The sequence below is a fragment of the Sarcophilus harrisii genome, chromosome 4, assembly GCF_902635505.1.
Source record: "Sarcophilus harrisii chromosome 4, mSarHar1.11, whole genome shotgun sequence".
NCBI classification, from domain to species: domain Eukaryota; kingdom Metazoa; phylum Chordata; class Mammalia; order Dasyuromorphia; family Dasyuridae; genus Sarcophilus; species Sarcophilus harrisii.
In genome coordinates, this window is record NC_045429.1 from 5,063,026 (window position 1) to 5,087,128 (window position 24,103).

A 24,103-nucleotide genomic window follows, 5' to 3' on the forward strand; every position below is an offset into this window, starting at 1 on the left:
GATTTTCAAGGTAGGTAATATTAAGAGGGAGGGTATTGATAGTTGCAGTATACTATGTCAGCAACTGTCAAAAGCTAACTTTTTCATTGATGTTTCTTGATTGATGATTTGCTACATGCAAAGATAATGATAAGAAATGTAGTTTTTCTTTGACATGGAGACATGAATACCATTCACTCCATTTTCCCCCAATCTTCAGGTACAATTTAAATTCAATTCCTATCATTAAGTTCTGTTTTACATGATTCTTTATGTAATCCATCATTTTCCTGACCCTGATATCACTTTGTATTTGAAGTCTGATTTTGCAATTGACAAATGAAGCTCTCAGAAACTCGTTTGGTCAAACAATGGAAGGAAGTTATGGTTTTAAGATGAAACTCTAGGATTTCATACATTAATGTCCTTTCATGATGGACTTTCCTATAACATTTGTATCAAAGTCACTGCAATGGCTTGAGTTTGCAGTTTTCTTAAATAAAGATTTCAGTCTTTCAGAGGAAAGAAAGGAAAGTGGGAGAGGGAAAGGGAGAAGGAGAGGGAGAGGGAGAAGGAGAGAGAGAGAGAGAGAGAGAGAGAGAGAGAGAGAGAGAGAGAGAGAGACACGAAGAAGAAGACAGGGACAGAAAGAAAAACAAAGAGATGGAGACAGGAAGACAGAAACAAAAAGAATTAGAGAAACAGACAGTTCTACATTATTACATTTATGTCTCATTTTAAAGTCTGCTGAGTGGATAGGTCTACTGGCCTCAGCAGCCATTTTTTTTAGCACAATCCCCTTCTTTGCCATTATGATACCAAGAGATTGCTATATGATAACCACATCATTCAAATCTGTAGACATGTTTTTTTCAGTTTTGGGGGAGAAATTTAACTCAACTTCACTAATACAAGTTCACTTAGTTGGATGTTCTCTGACCTAAGTATGAATAGACAATTCAAAGAGACAGACAAACTGAAATTCAGTGAAGATTTCTTGATAGAAGATTCCAGAAATGGAATGGACTGATTGGGATGGTAGTGAAGTCCCTCTACTTAGAATGCTTCAAAGACTCAACCCACACTTATCAGTTATTTAGGAGAATGGCTTATTGTTTAGAATTGGATTCAAAGAGATGACCACTGATATGCCTTCTTCGTGATATATATTCTCCAACTAGATGATTCTCTGAGATAACAATAATCCTGCTAATATTTCATCTCTACAGTTAAGGAAATCATTGGGAACCACAGAATCCTAGAATTTAGAATAGACAGGATTCTGATCTACTTTCCCAATGAATGCAAAATCATACATTCTTCTCCAAGTATTATCTAATGGAAAGGTAAAAATGAAAAAAATTTCTCTCAGCATTAGTACTTAGCATTGTTCATTCCTTAATGATCATCAATGACTATCTCAGATGATTCAAGAGAAACCTAAGCCATTCTCAGAACTTTCAAAGCTTACTAAAAAAGTTAATTAATTTAGGATCCTAGAGCTATGGTATATTTGATTTCTTGTTCAATTATCTTCCCACCTATCTAGGTGCAGTGGCTACTGTGCTGGCCTTGAAATCAGGAAGATTCATCTTCCTGAGTTCAAATCTCACTTTAGAAACTTGACAGGTATGTGATTCTGGGTATCCAATACTATTTGTCTCAGATTCTTTTCTATAAAATGAGGTGCATAAGGTAATGGCAAACCACTCCACTTGCCAAGAAAACCCCAACTAGGGTCCCAGACAGTTGCACATGACTAAAAATAAATAAAAATCTAAAGAAAAAAAAATAAAAAAGATCACTGATCATCATTAAATGTCTTCCTCACGTGTCAAGAAACACAGTACTACTGATCGTAGAATTTCCAGGACAGTTAAGTTTATAATTAGGCATCGGAAAGAACTGGGTTTTATGGCCCAAGAAAATGAGTTACTGGAGAAAGAGACATGCAAGACATGTGACAAAATGCTCATTCAAGAGGTTTGTCTCATAATCAAAAGTACAGATCAGAAGGAGGCACCAAAATCTAATGAGGCATGTAGGAGAACCAATATGTAGCTTGTCTAGACCTCTAACAATGCATCGGAAGGTCCTTGCATACAGGGAGATCTTTCAGCAAGTTATTTCTAAAGACAAATTCCTGAGAGAATGTGAGTCCAATGAAATGTAAGATCACTGGGTCATGGTTTTGTATTTTTGTTTTGGGCCTTTGAAACCCTAGCACCTAGAGTAGTGATTGATGCATTGCAAGCACTAGGCCTATAATAATTGCTTAAAAATACATAATTTAATTTACGTCAGTTGAAAGTCAATTCTATAGTTAGTTTGACTATTTTATTTTGTAAATCTTTGTATTTTGTTCAAAGTCACTCCAAGTGTATTCCAGGCTGCTTCTTTACTAGGCTAACATAAAATAAAGTAAACATGATGCTTATTTTTCTGAGAGGAGGAAAGAGGAGGAGGAAGTAGGAGGAGGAGGAGGAGGAGGAGGAAGAAGAAGAAGAAGAAGAAGAAGAAGAAGAAGAAGAAGAAGAAGAAGAAGAAGAAGAAGAATGGATGGAAGGAAGAAAAAGGGAAAAGAAGAAAGAAAGAAAGAACATTCTCAATTGCTGGCCGTTTGATATGATTAAATTAACCAAAGCAATTGATAATTTTGTAGAATGTTTTGAAATAATAAATATAGAATGGATGGAAGGAAGAAAAAGGGAAAAGAAGAAAGAAAGAAAGAACATTCTCAATTGCTGGCCGTTTGATATGATTAAATTAACCAAAGCAATTGATAATTTTGTAGAATGTTTTGAAATAATAAATGTCTCTTTTCTCCTTCCTTTAAACTCTCCCATCTTCCCTTTCCCATTGTTTCTATTGCCTTCCTCTTCTTTCCTCTTCCTTCCTTCCTTCCTTCCTTCCTTCCTTCCTTTCTTCTTTCCCCCAACTTTCTCTCTCATCTCTCCTCTATCTGTCTTATTCTCCCTTCCTCTCATTCCCCCTCCCTTTGCTACCTTTTTCCTTATTCATCTTTACCCACAACATAATTTTCTTAATTACTCTTGCCTGGAGTTCATGCAGTGTGCAACTTAACAGCTTCTCTTCAGTAGCTCCAGTTGTGATTTCAAATAATTTAATTAGCATAATCAATGCTAATGTAAAAAGCAACATTTCTCTCTTTTCTCCCTCTACACTCCCTCCTTCTTGGGTCAGAAAGTTTTCCTTACTCTAAGACCAATCCTCCTGACCTTAGGTCTCTTTATGTTTTGTTGTTGATATAACAATGATTATAAATCATATCATTAATTATCATGTCAGGATGCAGTCTATAATACATATGACCTATTAAATTACAAGGTTCACAGGTCAGAGCTTATATCTTATCTGAGATTTCATCTCATGGATAACCTACTTCTAAAAAAAGTATCTCATAATCCATTACAAAATGTATACTATACATAAAATAAGGTAAAGTTGTGACAACACCTTGAAAAATTAATAGCTTCATCAAAAGACTTTGATGAATCATATGTACCTATAACAGATGTGCCATTACAGGTGAATAAATAAAATTTGATTCTCTTTCTATGCTAACTGTTCTGAATGTTGTTCCCTTTCTTTTGATTAGATATCTTTCCTGTTTATCTTTTCTATCCATTTGATCCAGATTCTTCTCCCCAATAAACATGTCATTTGCCTTCTTTACCACTGTGGTTCAAAACTACAAGGGGAACATGTTATGCTTAGATAATTAGAAGCCTGAGGTTTAGCCTCTAGCTCTTATTTTACTGCTACTGAGATTTTCTAGCAGATAGAAAACCTTTTTGCTTTTGTTGTTTTTGTAGTCCCCTCATTTAAAAAAAATACGTTTTAAATTTGTTTCTTAATTGACTTCTAGGTTCACAAACTCTGGGCTCCCCCATTTTTAATTCTACCTGACTTCCGGGCTCAGAAGTATAGCAGCATCTGGGCATCCCATTGCATGCTGAGGACCTAATTGTTTTAAGAGAGCTAGAGTAGTCTGTGTCAATGCACTGAACTGGAAGTAAGCGGCACTGGTTGCACCTCCCACGTATGCTGCAGATTCATGATGCAAGCTCGATTGTCTAAGTAGGCCCTCTGGGGCTTGGTTTGCCTTTTGTAATTTGGGAAAAAATAATATCCATCACCAATGTACTGTCACAGGCGGGAATTGTGGGTTATTTATAAAATGTTCTCGGGCTTTGGGCACACCCAAATTGCTGTGGAAATAAGGCCATGTCAGTTGAAGATATACTCCCAGTATTAAATGAAAATTATTTCTCCTTCTGCAGCTGATCCAAATGTGAGCTACCAGGAAGGAGCACAGAAGGACCTAGAAGTAAAGAAGCAAGGGAGTTTGTAGTAAGAGGAACAAGAAGACTGCATGAATGAAGCTGAAATTTCTATGTGAATCTCTTTGGAGCTTTCATATGTAGGTGCAAGAAGAATTTACACAAATATTTTCATGACAAAGTTTTATTAATGCAATTTCCTAGCATAGCCACCATGGTATTAAATTTAATGTAAATTTAATGCCATGCTTACCTCACTCTAAATCACATTAGTCTTCCCTCATTTCTCTGAATTCTTCATACCAACCTCCCTCCAAAAAAATCAATTTAACCATCATTCAATGGGAAAGTCCATGTTTGGTCCTGGGGAAATAATCATTTAAAACCATGTCAAACAATGCAACATTAACCATTACATTCATAAAACCTGCTCATACATTCCCAGATCAATTGATGTCCACCATTTTTGCAGATTTTTGAAACAACAAAGTGTTGATATGTGTATTTTTGGCATACAAGAGCATTTTTTTTTCCTTTTCCAGTCTTAGACCTCTCTCGTTTATATGTCCAATGACAAGGACACACACACTCTTTAGGAATAAAATGTATTATCTTTATTTTACTCATTTATTTCAATTTAATCTTTTTTTTAGATTTCAAAATAAAACCTAAGTGGAAAATGATTTTTTTAAAAAAAGATTGAAATTTCATATACTTTAGTAAGCATGCTTTCAAGAGTCTTAAAAAAATTGTGTGATTTTATTCTCTAACTTCAGAAATTTAATATTTAAGGAGAATGGATTTCGATATGTCACTCAAATGAATTTGTCCTAAGCTACATTTAGAATTAACCTATTTTTTATCAAATTCATTTGTGCAATCCTTAATATCAGGTGTTAGAAACTAACTCCAATACCCAATAGTTTTTCTGCTACAAGTGCCTCTATTTGATTGAAGTTTCCATACCTGTTAACTGCTTTATATTGGAAGTTCTAAAGTCCTGAAAGATCAATGGCTGTAGCAAGAAGAATGGCCCATCAACATGCTTTACATAAAATTCCCTTTACTTATTTAAATGATTTCCATCTGTCCTTAGTGCTAGGCTCAAACGAATGGATTCTGCCAGTTTTCTTCCTTTCTTATGTCTACTCTGTATTTATGTGACTCCCTTGCCTCTGTGTGTGTATGTGTATGTGTGTGTGTATGTGTGTGTGTGTGTGTGTGTGTGTGTGTGTGTGCTATTTGCTTCTTTTTCTTTTTTTTGCTTTTTTATTCACTTATTAATACAATGCAAGGGACAAATGATCATCTAGCCTTCTAACTCTTTTCCTGACTTTTTCTTTGCTTATAATACCCAACTCCATTAACCGTGTCTTTCCCTGATTTCATATATCTTTTCTGGGAGACATCCTGATTCAGACATTCTCCTCACCCATCCTTCCATGTTTTTATTCTTTTTTAATTTTTGCAGAGTAATGCCTTTTTCATAGAATCTTTATTAATCAGAGCACCTGGCAGCAGAGGTATTGCTCAGGCTTTTGACATAGAGATTGATGGTGCTCACATTGCTTTTGCAGATGTTCCTATAATGTTCAACCTAGTTATGTCTTTGGAGTCACATATATCATTTTTGGTTGGAAAATGGCCTTACGTTTTAAGAAAGATTTGGTTCTTAATATTTTGATGCTGAGATTTCAGCATTGCTTTCAGCCTTTGGTTTACTTTTTGATGTTGACATTTTCAACTAGATTACAGCAATGAATTTATATGCTACAAAAGGATTATCGATAGAACCATCCCTCTGAGTCTTTTATTATTATTATTATTTTTGGACAGGATCAAGTTGCAGTGTGAAAGTACATAGTTTCCCAGACATTTCCCTTCTCTGTTCAGTTTTGTCACCCATTTATGTAATCATAGTCATAAAGATCAGGGTTATTACATATAGACAGTAAGGGATTTGTTTTATTTTGTTTGTAATCTACTAAAATATTCAAAATATAAGCAATATGAATAGTGAATGGAGCAAGCCTTGGAGCCAAGAGAGTACAATTTAGGCACTGTCTTTGATACAAACTGTGTAACCTTTTTGAAAAGAAGATGAGGAGTGGCCTGTACAATTGTAAAATCACATCCTTGTTCTATGGCCAAGTGGATTGTCATCAAAATCAAATATCAACTATTTTGGTTGTTTTTAAAACTCTTCAGAAACTGACTACAGACTCTCTTTCTAGTTTTGTTACAGTTTGGTTTCTTCCCCCACTCTATAGTCTAGACAAAGCAGCCATCTGACTATTCCTAACAAACAGGAACCCAGATTCTTTCCCAATATCTTTACAATGACTGTCCATCATACCTGGAAGTTACATCATTCTAGATGAAGGTTTTGCTGTTTGGAAAGACTTCATAGTGGAAGTATCCAAACATGAACTTGCATTTGTGTATGCATTTTGCATATATCTAAATGTTTTATGTTATCTTCATTGGCATTTTCCAAGTTACTTGAATACAAGGATCATGCAATTTTTTTCTTTGCATTCCCAGTGCCTGGCACATAGTAAGAATTTAATAAATATTTGTTCTTAATTGAGAGTGTAATTTCCAAGGAAGGTATGAGATTAAAAAGTACCTGTCATAACGTCCTATAAATTCTATTTACCTCCCTCCCTTCCTTGCTTCCTTCCTATCTCTTTTCCTCCTTTCCTTTCTTTCCTTCCTTTCTTCCTTCCTTCCTTCCTTCCTTCCTTCCTTCCTTCCTTCCTTCCTTCCTTCCTTCCTTCCTTCCTTCCTTTTTTCCTTCCTTTCTAAAGGTCTACTTGACCCTACCTCTACTTAATCAAGCCCAGCACTGAAAGATATCTTTTATTTTATCTTATTGTCATCCAAACCCTGTAAGTGAGCAAGCTTGCATTATAATTTCCTATGAGCAAGGCACTGAGCTAAATCAGAGTGGGCAAAAAGCTCCAGAATAGTACTCCATTGCATTCATAGACAACATATGTAGAAATTTCTCCATTGATGGATACTCCCTTCAATTGGAATTTTATGTTTCTTTTCTCCAAGAGATGAAGACAATTAAGAGGGATATTTGTTGAACTTTTATTGCTTGAAAAAAGGAAACAAAGATAATTCATGTTTATGTTTTGTTTTAAAACAAATATAAGCTAAAAGACAGTTTCTTCCCTCTTTGCAGTTTGTATTTTAATGGAGGAAAATGTATACAAGGCAGTTGGAGAGGAGAGGAGTGAAAACTTGGCCTTTCTGGACACCTTCCCTCAAAATCTGTATTTTGAAAGAAACTATGTAGAGGAAGTGACCTCAATTTACCTCCAGAGTGAGAAAAACAGGGTTAGAAGGACCTTCCAAGGGTGGCAAATGCTCTGGCTCAACAGAGAATATCCAGAATCAAGATATTGATGCCTGAACAACAATCCAATATCTTTTCTCTTTGATTTCATGCTCCATGCTCCCATTTTTGGAACTTCTTTCTAAGGAGTTCTCCATCAATAGAATGCAGTTCCATGACAGAAAAGACTTTAGTGACTGTGTACAGACACAGGACCTGGCACACAGTAGGTGTCTGGAGATCCTTCATTTCTATGTCTCACTACCCTTCTTTATAGAACTGAGGACCCTGAGGTCCAGAGATCACTAGTATGCAAGGCCATACAAGTCACCAAGGACACAGTCACATTTTGAAACCAATTTCTCTGGATCCAGTATTAAGGGATTGTTTTTAACCAGTAGATTCTCACTCTTTTTATTGCTTGAGTGAGTCACACAGTTTGTTAATAAACATATATTAAAACAATTACTATTTATCGGGCACTGTGATAAGTTCTAGGGATTTCAAGAAAGGAAAACAACATCTCTTGCTTCCAATAAACTCACGTTAGGGGAAAAGACAATTCAAAAAAGTAAGGATGATGATGACAGTTTAAAAAGTAATGGGATGGCTCCCCTGGGAACCCTCTTCAATGGAGAATTTGGGAGAAAACTTCCAGTGGTTACCCATCAGCCTCTGCAGTGGCAGGGGGAGGACCCAGAAACAAGGCATACTCAGCAATTTCGAGGGGTATATGATCTTGCAGAGTGATGGAATTCTTGAAAGTGTAATGGAAGGACAGAGGAGAGAAGCTAAATGGGAAAGTATTATTCTCTTTATGTAGCAGGAAATTAGAAAAAAAAATAAATGGCTGGAATGGCTTTTATTTTAGGACACTATTTCTAAAGTTTGTGGATATGTGTGTGTGTGTGTGTGTGTGTGTGTGTGTGTGTATATATATATATATATGGATATTTTTATACATATATATGTACATATATAATTATCTTTCCATGCGAATGTATATATATCCAGATATATGTATGTCTATATATACACACACAGACACATTTTTACATAAAATGAGCTCACATTGCACTACCATAATACAAGACAAATCCATAATTTAAAAAGTCATTTCACCTTTTCTCTGTTTCCTTTTTTTTATTTCCTACTAGAGACAGATGTGTGTGTGTGCACATGTGTATAAAAATGCGGGGGTGAAAGAAAATAGACTAATTGATTTAGTAGACAGGATCTTAGAGAACATAGCATGTGCCCCACATATTTTTAAGAATAGAAAAGAAAGACCCATTTAATCTCATTCAAAGAGTTAGGTTCAGAGCTGATATTTGAACACAGATCCTATAAGTTTAAATGTAGTGTTCTTCTTGATGTACCTCACTACCTCCAAAGATTAACTAAAACAATCATTGTGGCTATCTATAAATATAAGCAATCTATCACAACCGTCCCGATAACATAAAGGGGGGATTTATTTCTTAATTCCCATACTGACCAATTTACCTGGAGATACTGGGACTTTATTCTCTGGGGAGAAATTGTACAAAATAAATGATATTTTATGACTAATATACTCGGCATTTCCTAGACATTATCCCTAATGTGGTGTTTCATATCTATCCAGATTCAGGGATACCATGTTTCATACCAAATACCATGTTTCAAACTAGTTGTGTTAATTTGTTATCATTGACCTAACATGGAAGGGATGCTTTATGTCCTTTTCAAATCACTACATAAAACCAAGATCATCAATGCAACAGAACAGCTTATGAGATTAATAGGATTTTAATATTAGGCGCTAAGAGAAACCTGATGGATACGTTACAAATTTTCTCTGACAATTGAGGAACATCAAGCCTAGAATCTTTAAGGGACAAACTCATGAATTTTTTTTGTTACAATCTTCCAATCTGAGAAAATGCAGAAGGAACAAAGTGGTGTCTCAGTCATTCTACAACACAAAATCTATGGTTCCTTTATAGTATCATGGCAGATCCACTTGCCTGACAGGGGTCCACTTGGTCATAGTTTTAAGACCTAAACAATTTCAGCTTTATAATCATATATTCTTTGCTTTTTAAGATTTCAAATAATATTTGAGATGTTAATTCTGTAAAATGCATTTAGATTCACATCTTGTAAGAACGCAGCAATTGATTAATTACATTGATTAATTTATACCATTTAATTATCTCAATAACTTTATAATCTAATTCTTAGTTTGATATTGCTGTTCATTATATAATCATCATCAATAATTGAGCAGGTGTAATGTTTCACATTTTTGTTATGAGTTTAATTAAGTGACAGATATTGCATCTTCCTATATCCCTAAACAAAATAAATAAGAAATTGTCCTTCAGTAGAAGTGCTGAAATTGGAGGTGTTTACGAGTAACACTCTTAAGCTCATTGTCACATTCAATTAATTTCCAAATTAGTGCAAACTATTTGGAAAATAATATACATTTAATAAGTGATTTTACAGCTAATAAACTACTATATCTTGTACGAGGCTTTGTTAAATGCATATTAACTTTTACCCATACCTAACATTCTCTCCTAATAATTTACAATTGGTTCATCAAAAAGAATAGATTCCCAATATATACAAATAAGAAATTTATGGATTTATATATGAAATAAACCCAATATCAAATTAATAAGCAAAAGAACGGTAATTCAAGTGTTATAGGTATGTAGCTCCATAAGGGCAGGCAGGTTGCATAGTGATTAGAACACCAAGACCTAGAACCATAAAAACTCATCTTCCTGAGTTCAAATCTATCCTCAGATACTTACTATGTAACCCTGTTTACATAGGTCAAGACCCTGAGTCTTTCAACTGTTTGCCTCAGTTTCCTCATCTACAAAATGAACTGGAGAATTCACTTCAGTGAGTATGGAGAACACAGTGCAGTATGATTGTTAAGAAAACCCCAAACGGCATAACAGAGTCAGAAATGATTAAAAGGAGTAAACGACTACAATTTTTAAAGGAACAAAAACACAAACCAGAAATAGTGATAGTACCATTTTCACCATCATCATTATTTATAAAGTACTTTCTAGTTTGCTAAGGGCTGAATGGGGATTCTTATTTGCTCCTCACAGATTCTCTGAGAGTAAGTGATATGAGCTTTATTAAGTAGTAAGGTGAGGCTGAAAGGTGAATTGTATGCCCAAAGTAGCAGAGCTAGTAAGCTTCTGGGGAGGATTTGAGTCTAGGTCCCCACTTTATTCTGATGACACCCAAGGAATATGCAGCTGGCTTTGGTATCTGACTTCAAGTCCTACTAATATTCCAAATTGGCTCGGAATTCAGGATAAGCACATAGACTCTTAGCATTCCAGACAACTCTCCTGAGAACCACCTGGAGTGTGGGGACTAAACTGAGTTAAAAGAGGAGTTTTCTTTACATTGGGGTTCCTAAAGCCAATGCAATTATAAGTCTAGTCCCCACCCCTATCCTCCTCACTGAAAAACAAAGAATTAAACAATTAAGAGGTAAAATAAAGCCGACAACATTTAAATACAGACTGGAATGGACAGTTTTGGCTCCTGGACAAATCTGCCAGAGATAATTATTCAACTTTTTTTCTATCAGCAATGTTCATGGGATGATAAATCTATTTATTTCCAAATGGGGTTGGTCGGTAACATGCAGACAAAGCACTTTTCCCAGAAGCACAGAACTTCAGTGTTGGACTTCAGTCCTGGGGAAGGCTTCTGTGGCCATTGGTCCAATATGAGACCATAGAGGAATAGCCATTTCAACTTTCAGCCACGTAACCCTGAGACAGATTTTTTTTCTACTTTTGGATTGCCTTAATTAGTGGGAAAGATAATACCTTTAACTTTGTTTGATAGACAATATTTCTATCCTATGTGACCCTGGGCAAGAGAGATTCTTAGTGATTCAAGAAATGATTATGTGCTATAGCTGACCAAGTAGCTGCTCCTGTGGACAGCACCCAAAAGGCAATTCTACCATCTAATCATGGTCCTCTCATTCCCCTATTCAAGAAATTCAAGTGGCTTCCTAATTCCTGTGTCAAATGCAAACTTGGTCATAGAAGCCTTTCATAACCTGGTTCCTCTCTCCTTCCCATCCCTTACCTTCTGTGATAGTCAAATGAACTTTCTTTCTGCTGCTCAAATTGCATTATCCCATGTCTTGTGTCTGTGCCTTTGACTCAGGCTTCCCCAGGAGCAAGAAATGTGCTCCCTATTTGTTTCTGCCTCAAGAATCATTAGTTTTCTTCAAAACTCATTTGAGTGCTTCTTCTTCTGGGATGTCTTTCCCAATTCCCCCAGCTTCTAAGTTCTCCCCCAACAAACTGCATTGTATTTATTTTGCATATGTGTCCTATAGATTGTGTGTATATGTATATGTGTAGACATAAGTACAAGTGTGTACACACATAAAAAGTGTGCATACATATGTGTATATAACATATGTGTATGTCTACATCTATATGTTTATACACACATATATAGAAAAATATATACATGCATATATATATATATATATATATATATATACACATATATATAGTGAAAGTTTCCCTTAATCTCAATCTTCCTCTGTTTCTTCATCTATACAATATAGGCAATTATAGGACCTATTTTGCAGAGTTGTTGTGAGGCTAAAATGAGATAATTTTGCAACCTTTTTTTTTAAAAAATCATACATCTAATTAGAAAGATGATAATAAAACTTTGGACCATTCTCATGAAGTAGAACAGCCAGTTTGTAAATGTGGACTTGGGACTTGGATCTGAGATGTTTGGGAACCCACTAGGTGAAGTCTTATCTGTTTGCCTTCCTTAGGTGCACTCTTAGGCAGGTTTGCTCTCTAAAATGAGATAAATCCATTTGACACAAGAATTAGGAAGTGACTTAAATGTTTTGAATAGAGGAATGAGAGGACCATAATTAGATGGTAGGAATTGCCTTTTGGGCGCTGTCCACAGGAGCAGCTACTCAGCCAGATATAGCACTAGTTATTTTTTGAATCACTAAGAATTTCTCTTGCCTGGGGTGACACAGGATAGAAATCTTGTCTATCAAACAAAGCCAAAGGCATTATCTTTCCCACCAATTAAGACAATGCAAAAGTGGGGAAAAAACTGTCTTAGGGTTATGTGGCTGAAAGTTGGAATGGGGATTGGATCAATGTAGTGATTCACAAACATCAGAGAGATGGTAGTGAGGTGTTTGTTTTTAAGTGCTGTCTCCCCAAGTATAAAGTTCATGAAGATGAGAAATCACTCATTTTTTTTTTTTTGTGTTGGTAGCACTAGTGCCTTGCAACAATTAGCACTTTATAAATATGAAATTATTGACTGATAAGAAAAACTGATATGAATATTTGGAAGGAATTTCCACTGTAAAAAGCTCCCTAATAGATCTGAAATACTCTGCCACAATAACAACAACAATAACAACAATAATTAATCATAATATTGATATTTCTCCTTATTCCAAGCCTAATGTTGTTTTTTTTCAAACTTATTTGAATGAATTTTTTAACAAAAATACACCCAAGCTGTAGCTGAAAATTATTTTTTTGAATTAGAAACAAATTATTTTGAAATCTATTTGTCAAGGAAGATTAAAGAAAAACTAAAAGAAATTTTGAGAATTTCCCTTATGTACACATAGGCAAGTACACTTAATCTAAATGCATACAACTCTTCCCAAAGGTGAGAAAGACTTGCGGTCTTATGTACAGTAAATATCATTTTATGTCTCCTATCATTTCTTCTATAAAGAGAATCAGACAGCTGTAATACCCCTCTCTGCTTTCTGACTTCTGGAGTGCTAATAATCATAGCACTCATAATGTTTACTATAGTATACACTTGTCAAGTCATTTTCAATGGCATCCAGCTCTTTGTGACTGCATTTGAGGTATCTTTGGCAAAGATATGGAATGGTTTCTTTTTCCAGCTCCTGTTACAGATGAAGAAGCTGAAGCAGAGTGAAGGGACTTGCCTAGGGTCATTCAATTAGTAAGTTTCTGAGGCCAGATTTGAACTCAAGCCAGGTATTTTTTTCTGACTTTGAGCCAGGCATTCTATCCAATGTATCACTTAGCTGCTTAAGACTATCCATTATAGTAAAATTATGCTTTGGTACATAATTAATATATCATTGTATCTATCTTCAAAACTTATTACCTAAAATTTTTTCCTGTTCTGGTATTCTTTAAATAATTATTTAAGCTCTCTGAAGGCAGAGATCAAGGAGTTTTTTTTCCCTTTTTTAAATATATCAATCACTTATTGCTCAAGAATGCTTGGTAACTTATTATAATATTGTTGCTCATTCTATATCTTGAATGATTTCTCTAATTCTTGATCTGTCCAATTCTAGAATAATTCTTCCTCTCTAGGTGTCCCATCCTCTCTTTTGCTTACTTTTCCTGGTGTTACTGAATGACACAAGATCTAAAGACTTAATATTTTAAGTCTCTCAACCATCAATGAAGATAGGTTAACAAGAGGGAAGAGAGGAAAAGAGAAATCAACTCTTACCAAATAAGAATGATCTGAGAGTAAGAATGGGTGGGGTGTCATCAGAATAATGCAAGTTGGAAAAATACCAGGAAATCATGAATGGGACAGGCCAACTATTCCAACTTCTTTATTTTGGTTTAGATATGAGACTGAGTGGTTAAGGCATTTGCAAATAATAACAAATGACATTACAATTAGGATTTTAACTTGTCTTTCTACATCCTAATCATGTTTGTTATTCATTGCTCCACCCTGCCTCTCAAGGCACCTCGACTCAAATGTGTGCACCAATCATGGATCATAATCAAGGGAAAATCAGTGAAAATTCAGCCCAATGACTGGATTGCTATAAATGTGATAACAGGAATTTATAGCAGGACATCTAATTCATTGTGCAGACAATAAAAAAATGTAAGTTTTCAATCTGTATCATTGAATAGAGGACATCCATAAACAAAATCAGAGATCTATTGAAGGATAAACCTATTGGAAGACATTTTTTGTCCATGTGATTTACTATGGCTGAGAAATATTGCAAGTATGGTTCTCATTTCGCCACATCTCAGAGCTATCTGTGATACAAATCTTCCTTAAATCCAAGTTTCACATTTTTTGTTGTCCACATTTTGCTTATTTCTCTAGAAATCTTAGCATTGATTTTAAAGGTAGTAGGCCATTGATTTTATTCTTGTTTGTTTAATTTTTATTTTTTACTTTCATTTCCCATGCATGTCCTCCTGGATGGAAATCTCTGGGGCAGTCAGTTTGACATTTTTTTAAGAAGGTGCTTGGAAAAATGCATACAGAATTTCAGACCCTTTGGTGTAGGATTACTGCTTATAGTTTTATTACATACATCTTAAGCGCTAAAGGTACTTCATGAAACCCAATTAGGCAGTTATCATATAAATTTTAAATAATTCTTTTTAGAGGGCCTTATTACCAGTAGCAATAATATGTCTGTTTCTGAATAAGAGTTTTATAATGAAGGAGATAGTCAAGCTTGATAGTCACTTTTCAAATCACCTTCTTTCAACCTTCTGTCCTTCCATATATCCCAATGTCATTTCCCTTTTTTGCTTAAGAGTTCTCAGGACATTAGTCACATTTATGTATAGAGAAACCTGACTGGTTGACTTTCCGAAGGTCAGACTATAAGACCATAGGGGACCTATGCATAATGTTTAGGATCCTTGCATCTGTTCATTCACTTTTTCTGCTAATAGATACATAGCAGAGTAACCCACATGGGTTTTCTCTATTAATCTTAAATCTAGGTGCACTAAGAGGAAGGGCTCATTTTTCTCTTTTCTATATTTTATCTCTAATTGCAAAGAAAGTCAGTCAGGCACATTCTAGGGAAACTCTTCCTTCAGGGTACTTAACCATGATAACAGCCTAGAGGCCTAGAAAAATACAAAACCACCTTAGTGAAACCCACACCTGTGGAAAGAGATAGTACTAATCATTCATCCTGGAAAAAAAGAAAATGTTTGAAAAATGTGTATATTAAGCAGAGGAGAGTTTAGCTAATGCATAATGTTTTGATTCAGTCCATTTATATTTGCCTTGGATGGGCCCTGCAGGTGACAATGAGCAAGGCCCAGAAGTAATTAGATGAAGATTATTGTGTCCACTTGCATTTGGGAAGTTGTCAAGATTTTTTTAAACATAATTTCAAACTATTTCCTGCCAAGAAAAGACAAAAAAGAAAAGGAAAACAAATAAAAATATCACTTTAACACCAGTTTTTTTCTATGATATTCCATTGCTAAATGTTATAGGAAACCATCATCTTAGAAGAATCAAAATGACAAACGGAACAGACAGAGATGGAAATATGTTAAACTAGACTCAATTAGCATTTATTGAGTTGATACTGTTTATAAGGTTAAAGGATAGGGGATGAGATTGAACCAGTGTGCTTTTAGGGAACTCCAAGACTATAAAGCTCCCCCTAACAATCAACTTTGATGCTAGAAAGTTGGAACATCTCAAGGGGAATTGGCTTCCATCAGTCACCTAGACAGCACACGTCAGAAGTGAAATTTGTATTTGTTTCTTTTCTTTTGAATTCATGTCTATCTATTATGCCAAATAATCTTTTCTGAGTATTGGGGGACAAAGACAAAATGGGAGAATGTAGAGGATGGCAGACATTGGGGAACTCTGAGAAAATACTTATAGCAGGTTGTTAACTCAGTATGATTGATGAGATGATGGTTCTCTAGTATATATATATATATATATATATATATATATATATAGTACTTCGTAATGGTGATGTAAAGGTTCTACTGTTAATACATGCTCAGTGTGCTGTAGTGATGTAATAGTACTAAGTATATGTGAACTAGAAACCATCATCTTATCAATCACACTGAATTACCACCTTGTTATAAATATCTTTGTTTCAAGTATACTTTTCTCAGAGGTCCCCAGTATCAGTGGTCCTCTACAGCAGAAGGGGAGAAAAGCAACATTAACAAGAACATCATCTTCTCCCATCCCTCTTCTTCCTCATATTTTTCCTTCTATAACTACTAGTATAATAGAACTATCACTACTATTATGATTACAACTACTATCTTATGAACAAAATGATAATGATGATAATAATATAATGATGTTGTTGAAGATGACAACTACTACAATTAAAATTCCTCAATTCAAGAACTTTATATTCCGTGAAGCCAAGAATAACACAATAATCTAGTTGAGAACAGAGAATTTAAAGAACATTAAAAATCTACCCCAGAAGTTTGAATATGATCATGTGATAATTGGTAGACCAAGAAAATAGTTGAAATAGGAAGTGATATAGGCAGACAATAATTCCATGAGGAAGAAGATTTCCAGCATGACCAGAAACAAGAAAACTGATTAAGTGACTATAGCGGTACTCATGGTAAGTGATAATGACGATTAGAACTAGTAAGGTAGCGTATGAGTCAAGAGAAGGAGAAAATTGTAGGTGATAATTTGGAGGAATAATTGATAAGTTGGAAAATGTTTAGATGTAAAGAACACAAAAAGGGAACAATGAAACAAAATTCTAAATGTAAATATCTGTATGACTACAAGGATTTTGATGATTTCAGCAAAAAATAAGGACAATTACAGGAGGTTCAGTTTTAGGTGGGAAAGCTTCTATGGATCATGCTGAATTTGAGATTTCTATGTGATCCTTGAGGGGAAAGATTATTCAGTAAGCACTTGGTGAAGTGAGATTGTAGAGAGTTTAGAATAAGCTATGTAAAATAGAACATATATCATGTATACATGGAGATGTTATGAGCAGAGTTATTTATTAAAGAAATTGTGAAATTTGATATGTAAAACATGCAATAAGAAAAGGAAATTATATATATGTATATGGTGGTATATTCAGGTAATGAACTGAAATTGATTTCATAAGAATGCCAAAAAATAGACAGCCATGGTGGGAGAAAAATGTATAATGGGTTATTTTTATTTTCTATTTTGTATTCCTTAGTTGAATATAGGTTCCTAGAAGTCAGGGGCAGATTGGATTTTATCTTTGTATCTCTCTCACTTAGTGCATCTCTTGGCACTTAATATAAAGCTTTCCTGATTAAAACATCAGTACCATTTTCACCTAGGAAACCGAGTAATTTAAATATGTCCTGAGGAAGATTAAAACAATAATGGTCAGATATACAAACAAATACCAAAGCATATACTTCTTTTGATTTTCACACCACACCAACTCCATTTTATACTTGACCTTTACTTTTGCCATCACAAAGTATTGAATCAGATTAGCTGTACATATGGACAGCTCTGCCAACAATTCATCCATGTGCCTATTTTCCCGACCTACTCCAACATTTTTCATGCTCCATGTTTTTTTTTTGGGGGGGGTGGGTAAATCTAATGGATGTAAGGAAAAAAACTGTAGAGCTGTATCAATTTGTAGTTCTCAAATCATTGTTTGAGCATTTTCAATATGCCTATATTGATAGTTTGGATTTACATATCTATATATGAATATGTATATACACATATATGTGTATGCATGTATGTGTGCATATACATATACACATCTATCGAGTAAAAAAGTGGAATAGTATATATTCATTAATTCAGCAGATTTGCAATGGCAAATTTTCTCTTTTACCATCTTTGCCAGATCTATAAGATAACAATCCTCACGGCTGTTTTAATATTTATTTCTCTATTGGGAACAATTTTTCCCCCCAATACGGTTGATGTCTTAAAAAAAAAAAAAAAAGAAAGTTGTTCACATGCTTTGATCACTTATTTATATGCTCTATTCTACACTAGAACTTAAACTCTTTGAGTAACAAGGCTTATTTGTTTTTGTCTGCAAGTAAGAGCTAGGACTGGTACCTGCCTTGTGCCATCATGGTTTAACAAATGTTGAATTGAATTACATTGAATGAAATTAAACTTACTCACTTAAAGCAAAAAGATGGCACAGTGGAAATAGCATTGGCCTTGGAATCATGAGTGCCTGAGTTCAAATGCAGCCTCAGACACTTACTAGCTGTGTTAGCCTCAACTCACTTAAGCTGTTTACCTCAGTTTCCTCATTTGTAAAATGACCTGGAGAAGGAATTACCAAACCACTCTATTATCTTTGCCAAGAAAACCACAAAAGGAATTATGAAGAATTGGACATCATTAAAACAATGGAACAACAACAAAATTTACCCAGACCCTTGTAATTAATAAGTGATGTAGTGAGGTCTTGATCTGAGATCTTCTCCTTGGATCACGTTGTATTCATCTTCACCTACTTTACACTAGCTACAGGGAAGTTAGTTTTATCAGCTTGATTTATTTTCAAGGAATAATAGAGAAGAGGAAAATGAGCACAGCTCCAAATCCCCTGAAGGCTCATGACCTTCACATCTGCCTACAAATATTCTTTCCAGTCTTACAGAAAATTAATTTTACAAACAATTCATAATGTAGTACCAGATAATAAAAATGCCACATTATTTTCTTCTGGAATTAGGTAAAATGATATGTTATGTTAACAGCAGCCAATTAAGTTCGGCTTTCAGGCTTATGACAGCAATATCAGAAGAAAATCTTTCTTAATAAAAGTGGCAACAAAGGCTGCACTCTCAGAGGCAGTGGGATTCAGCTAGTACATGGGGAAAGACAAGGCAACTTCTTCAGACAACAACAGTTAGTCTTAAGCTCCCAGGTGCATTGGTTATCTGAGAATAGGAAGGTAAGGGGATAAAACAAAACATTATATTCAGCATTTCAGTCCTTCAGATCAAGAGGGATATTAGAGCAAGAAATTCCCATGAGGGTGGGGATGGAGTCAATATGGCAGAGTAAAGGATAAAGGTAGGAGACCATCCAGCTCTCCTCCAAACACTGCAGCCATGCTAGGGCAATCCCAGTTTTAGCCCCAACCCAACTTGGGCACTAGCAAAGAAGGAACAAGTCTTGGAACCTCTGAATCAGAGGCAGGACTAGTAGTTTCTAGACATCTCAGCCCAGAGCCATTTAGAAGGTTGGCAGGAAAGGTCTGTTATTAGGGTAAGAGGGCCTTGAGAAACTAGCGAATTATGAGTGGAGTGGATGGCAGTGATGAGGCAGGTACTGGAGTCTTTGGCTTACAGGAAGTTTCTTTACTAGCACTGCAGAAGGATTCTGTTGCTTTAGCACACTAAAACTTACAGCCACAGTGGGGCAGGGATATTTCTCTCAGTTCCAGGGCAGAACAGATTTCTTGTAATCAGGTCCTCAGAAAGATCATTGAAAACAGTTTGGGACAAGGTGTACTCCACCCTCACAAACAGACCCCTACATTAAGAAAGAGTTAAAAGCTGGAAAAATAAATAAATGACAGAAAAAGAGTCCGACCATGAAATTTACTGTGGTGACAAGGAAAATAAAAACATATACTCAAAAAAAGACAATAAAATCAAAGCTCTCATATCCAAAGTCTCCAAGAAAAAAAAAAAAAAAAAGATTTCGTCTCTGACCACAGAAGAGCTCAAAAGGAATTTTGAAAATCAAGCAAGAGATATAGAATAAAAATTGGGAAGAATTGAGAGTAGTGAAAAAGAAATATAAAAAGCTAATGAATAAAAGAATGCCTTAAAAATTGGTCAAATAGGAAAGATACAAAAGCTTAGTGATGAAAATAATTCCTTGAAAATTAGAAATGATTTGATGAACATGACTCTTTTCAACAATGAGATGAGTGATGCCAGTTCCAATGATCTTGTGATAAAGAGAGCCACCTACACCTGGAGAGAGGACTGTGGGAACTGAGTGTGGATCACAGCAAAACATTTTTACTCTTTTTATTGTTTCATTTTGTTTTCTTTCCTTTTTTATCTTTTTTTTTTTGTGCAGCAAGATAATTTTGTAAATGTGTACTCATATTAGATTTAATGTTTTAATGTGTATAACATATATTGGATTGCTTGCCATTTAGGGGAAAGGGTGGGGGGAAAGAAGGAAAATCTGAAACACAAGGCTATGCAGGGGTCAATGTTGAAAAATTATTCATGCTTATGTTTTGAAAATAAAAAGCTTAAAAAAAGAAAATTAGATAACTTTATGAGAAATCAAGCAACAATGAAACACATCCCAAAGAATGGGGAGCAGGGAGAAAATAATGTGAAATATCTCATTGGAAAAAAAAATTGTTCCCAAAAATAGATTCAGGAGAAATAATTTTCTTTATTTTTAAAATTTTATTCATTATAGCTTTTTATTTACAAGTTATATGCGTGGGTAATTTTACAGCATTGACAATTGCCAAATCTTTTGTACCAAATTTTCCCCTCCTTCTCCCTCCTCCCTCCCCCAGATGGCAGGTTGACCAATACATGTTAAATATGTTAAAATATAAATTAAATACAATATTAGTATACATGTTCAAACAGTTATTTAGAAGAAATAATTTTCAAAATATATTGGTCTACCTGAAACCTACAATCAAAAAAGAGCCTGGGCATCATCCTTCAAGAAATTATAAAGGAAAACTATCATAATATTCTAGAATCAGTGGGTAAAATAGAAATTGAAAGAATTCACCAATCAACTTCTGAAAGAGATTTTAATATGAAAACTCCCAGGAATATCATAGTGAATTTTTAAAACTACTAGATCAAGGAGAAAATATTGCAAACATCCAGAAAGAAGCAAATTAAGTATATTGAATACACCATCATGATAATAGAAGATTTTGCAATTTCTACATTATAGAATTGGAGTGTTTGGAATATGATTTTGTAAAGAATCATGAATTTAGGATTACAATCAATAATCATCTATCCATAAAAACTGAGTAAAATCCATCAGGAGAAATGGTGGGTGGATACCCAATGGAACAGAGGACTTTCCAACATTCATTATAAAATGACCAGTGCTGAATAGAACATTTCATTTTCAAATACAAGACTCAGGAAGTATTCAAGAAAAGAGATATCATAAGGGGCATAACAATATTTATCTTTTAGATTCCTACATGAGAGTATGATACTTGTAACTCAAAAGCACTTTTTCATTATGGCAGCTAGAAAGAGTTTATATATACAGAGCACACAAGTATGAGTTGAATATGAAGGGATAATATGAACAAAATAAAATTAAGGGTCGAGAGAGGAATGTGCTTGGAAAAAGGGAAAATGAGAAGGAGAATGGCACACAATACCTGTCACAAAAAAGGCAAGAAAAAGCTTTTAAAATGGAGGGGAAAAGGGAAAAGGGAGAGAGAGTAAGTGAACTTTACTATCCTCAAAACTGGCTTGAAGAGAAAATAGCATATGGGTATATACCATGTGGGTATCAGAATCTGTCTAACTATGCAGGAAATTAGGAAGCAAATGGTCTATGGGAAAGGAGGTGAAAGAAAAAAAAAAAAGGATCATGGGAGGAGAACGTGGTATAGCAAAACATTCTTGAGGAAGGACAAGGGGAAATGAGAGAATAGAAGAGATTGCCATACAATAAACATTTGAAAATCCCTTCTAAATGAAGAGCACTGTTCTAGATCCAAATAGATGAAGAATTTAGATGTCACAATTTCTTTCCCCAAGGACCTTGCAGTCTATGTAAGGGATTAAGATCATAAATTTAGAATTAGGAAGGGTGGTGGAATCATATAGTTACTCCGTCCCCTTTTATAACAGAAAAAAAATGAAGCTCAGAAATTTATAGAAGCATATCTAACTTCACTCAAATATTAAATAGCATTAAAACTGGTTCTTTAAAGACAAATGAAGAGCTCTTTCCTTTAAAACATACTGCATTTATTAGACTTCACTGACAAACTACTCAGTGCTTTGGTTTGAAAGGAGAGACACACAAAGTGACTATGGATGACCCACAGCTATGGAGTAGAGTGATGCTTATTGGGAGAGGACACAGAAGGTGGTCGTATTATTTAGCAGCCTCTTGTTCAAATGAATATAGCAAAAACATTCTGTGAATTAGACCTTTGGCAGTCAGTTGCAAATCCTAGATCCTGGATTTCTAAATACTGAGTATATATTGTGTCTTCCCATTAAGGAGATCAGAAAACAACCAAACTGTCAGAACTCATGTTCTATGGACAGGGAGGTCTAAAGTTCTTTGGGAGGGGTCATCATGTTACCCCGAAGGATTTGGAACTAAAGAAAACTTTAGAGGTTATCCAGCCCAAACCTCTTATTCTAGAATGAGTAAACTGAGGCCTGGAGAGGGGAAGTTTTTTTGCTCAAGGTCACACTACAATAGAGGCAGGAATGGGAACTATATCCTCTGGTTCCAGTGCATATACTTTACTTAAAGAGCTGGATAGATTTTGTAAAAGCACCACCCTTGTGATTGCCCCAGGGCAGCCATGTACAAGTCCTGTCAGTTAAAGACATATCTACAAATGGGTTACAAAAGGACTGGTATGACATCCTGCCAAGAATTTTTAGGATTGAGGCAGCTAGATAGAACACTGACCATGCACTTAGTAGGACCTGAGTTCAAATGCAGACTCAGACACTTAATACTTTCTAGTTGTGTGACTCTGAGGAAGTCATTTTTGCATTTTCCTTGCAAAAAATTAATAACTTCTATTGAGTAATTTTTGTTGAAATAATTTTGCGATTAATCCCTGATAAAATTGTTTTTAAATATACGTTTATTTTGTTAAACATTTCCCTGATTAGAGTAACACATTCTTAAAACACAGAAAGTGTGAGTGTGGATACATGATGGTAATACAAGTAGGAAATATGGGAAGCCCAATAAAATTATTGAATTCTACACCACAGATGAGTATGAAAATAAGGCATCAGTTTTCATATCTATATTATACAAACTCTATGTTATAAGTATTTTTTTCTTTTTTTTTAAATTTCATTGTAGCAATTGGCTTGTTAAAACAAGCTTTACAGAATTAATTAGCTAAGAGTATCAAGTCCATAAGATCATCGTAATTTTTGTTTTCCTTATGTATGCTAATCATGGGAATACATCCATCCCTTCATTCATCAAATAAGTAATAAACCTCTACTGTATATATTGAAAGGGAAAGAGAAGATTCTTTTTTTTTATTTTTTCCTGCTATTTGCTAAACACTGTGATAAAGGCTTTACAAATATTATCCCAGCTGATGCTCACAACAACCATATGAGGTGAGTGCTGGGATTATTACCACTTTACTATTGAGAAAACTGAGGCAAATAGAGGTAATGACTTAGCTAGGATCTCATAGTTAATAAATGTCTGAGGCTAGATTTGAATTTAGCACTCCAGGACTATTCAATAGAATCATTAGCTATCCTATATATCTGGCTCTGACACAGCAAAAACTAGAGTGAGGTTTCTAGCACTTTTTCAGAGCATAAAAATTTAGAGGAGAAAGATATCTTAGAAAATCATTATTGTTAAGATTGTTCAACTTTAAGATCAAATGCATTTGAATTTTCACAGCAATTTAATTCAG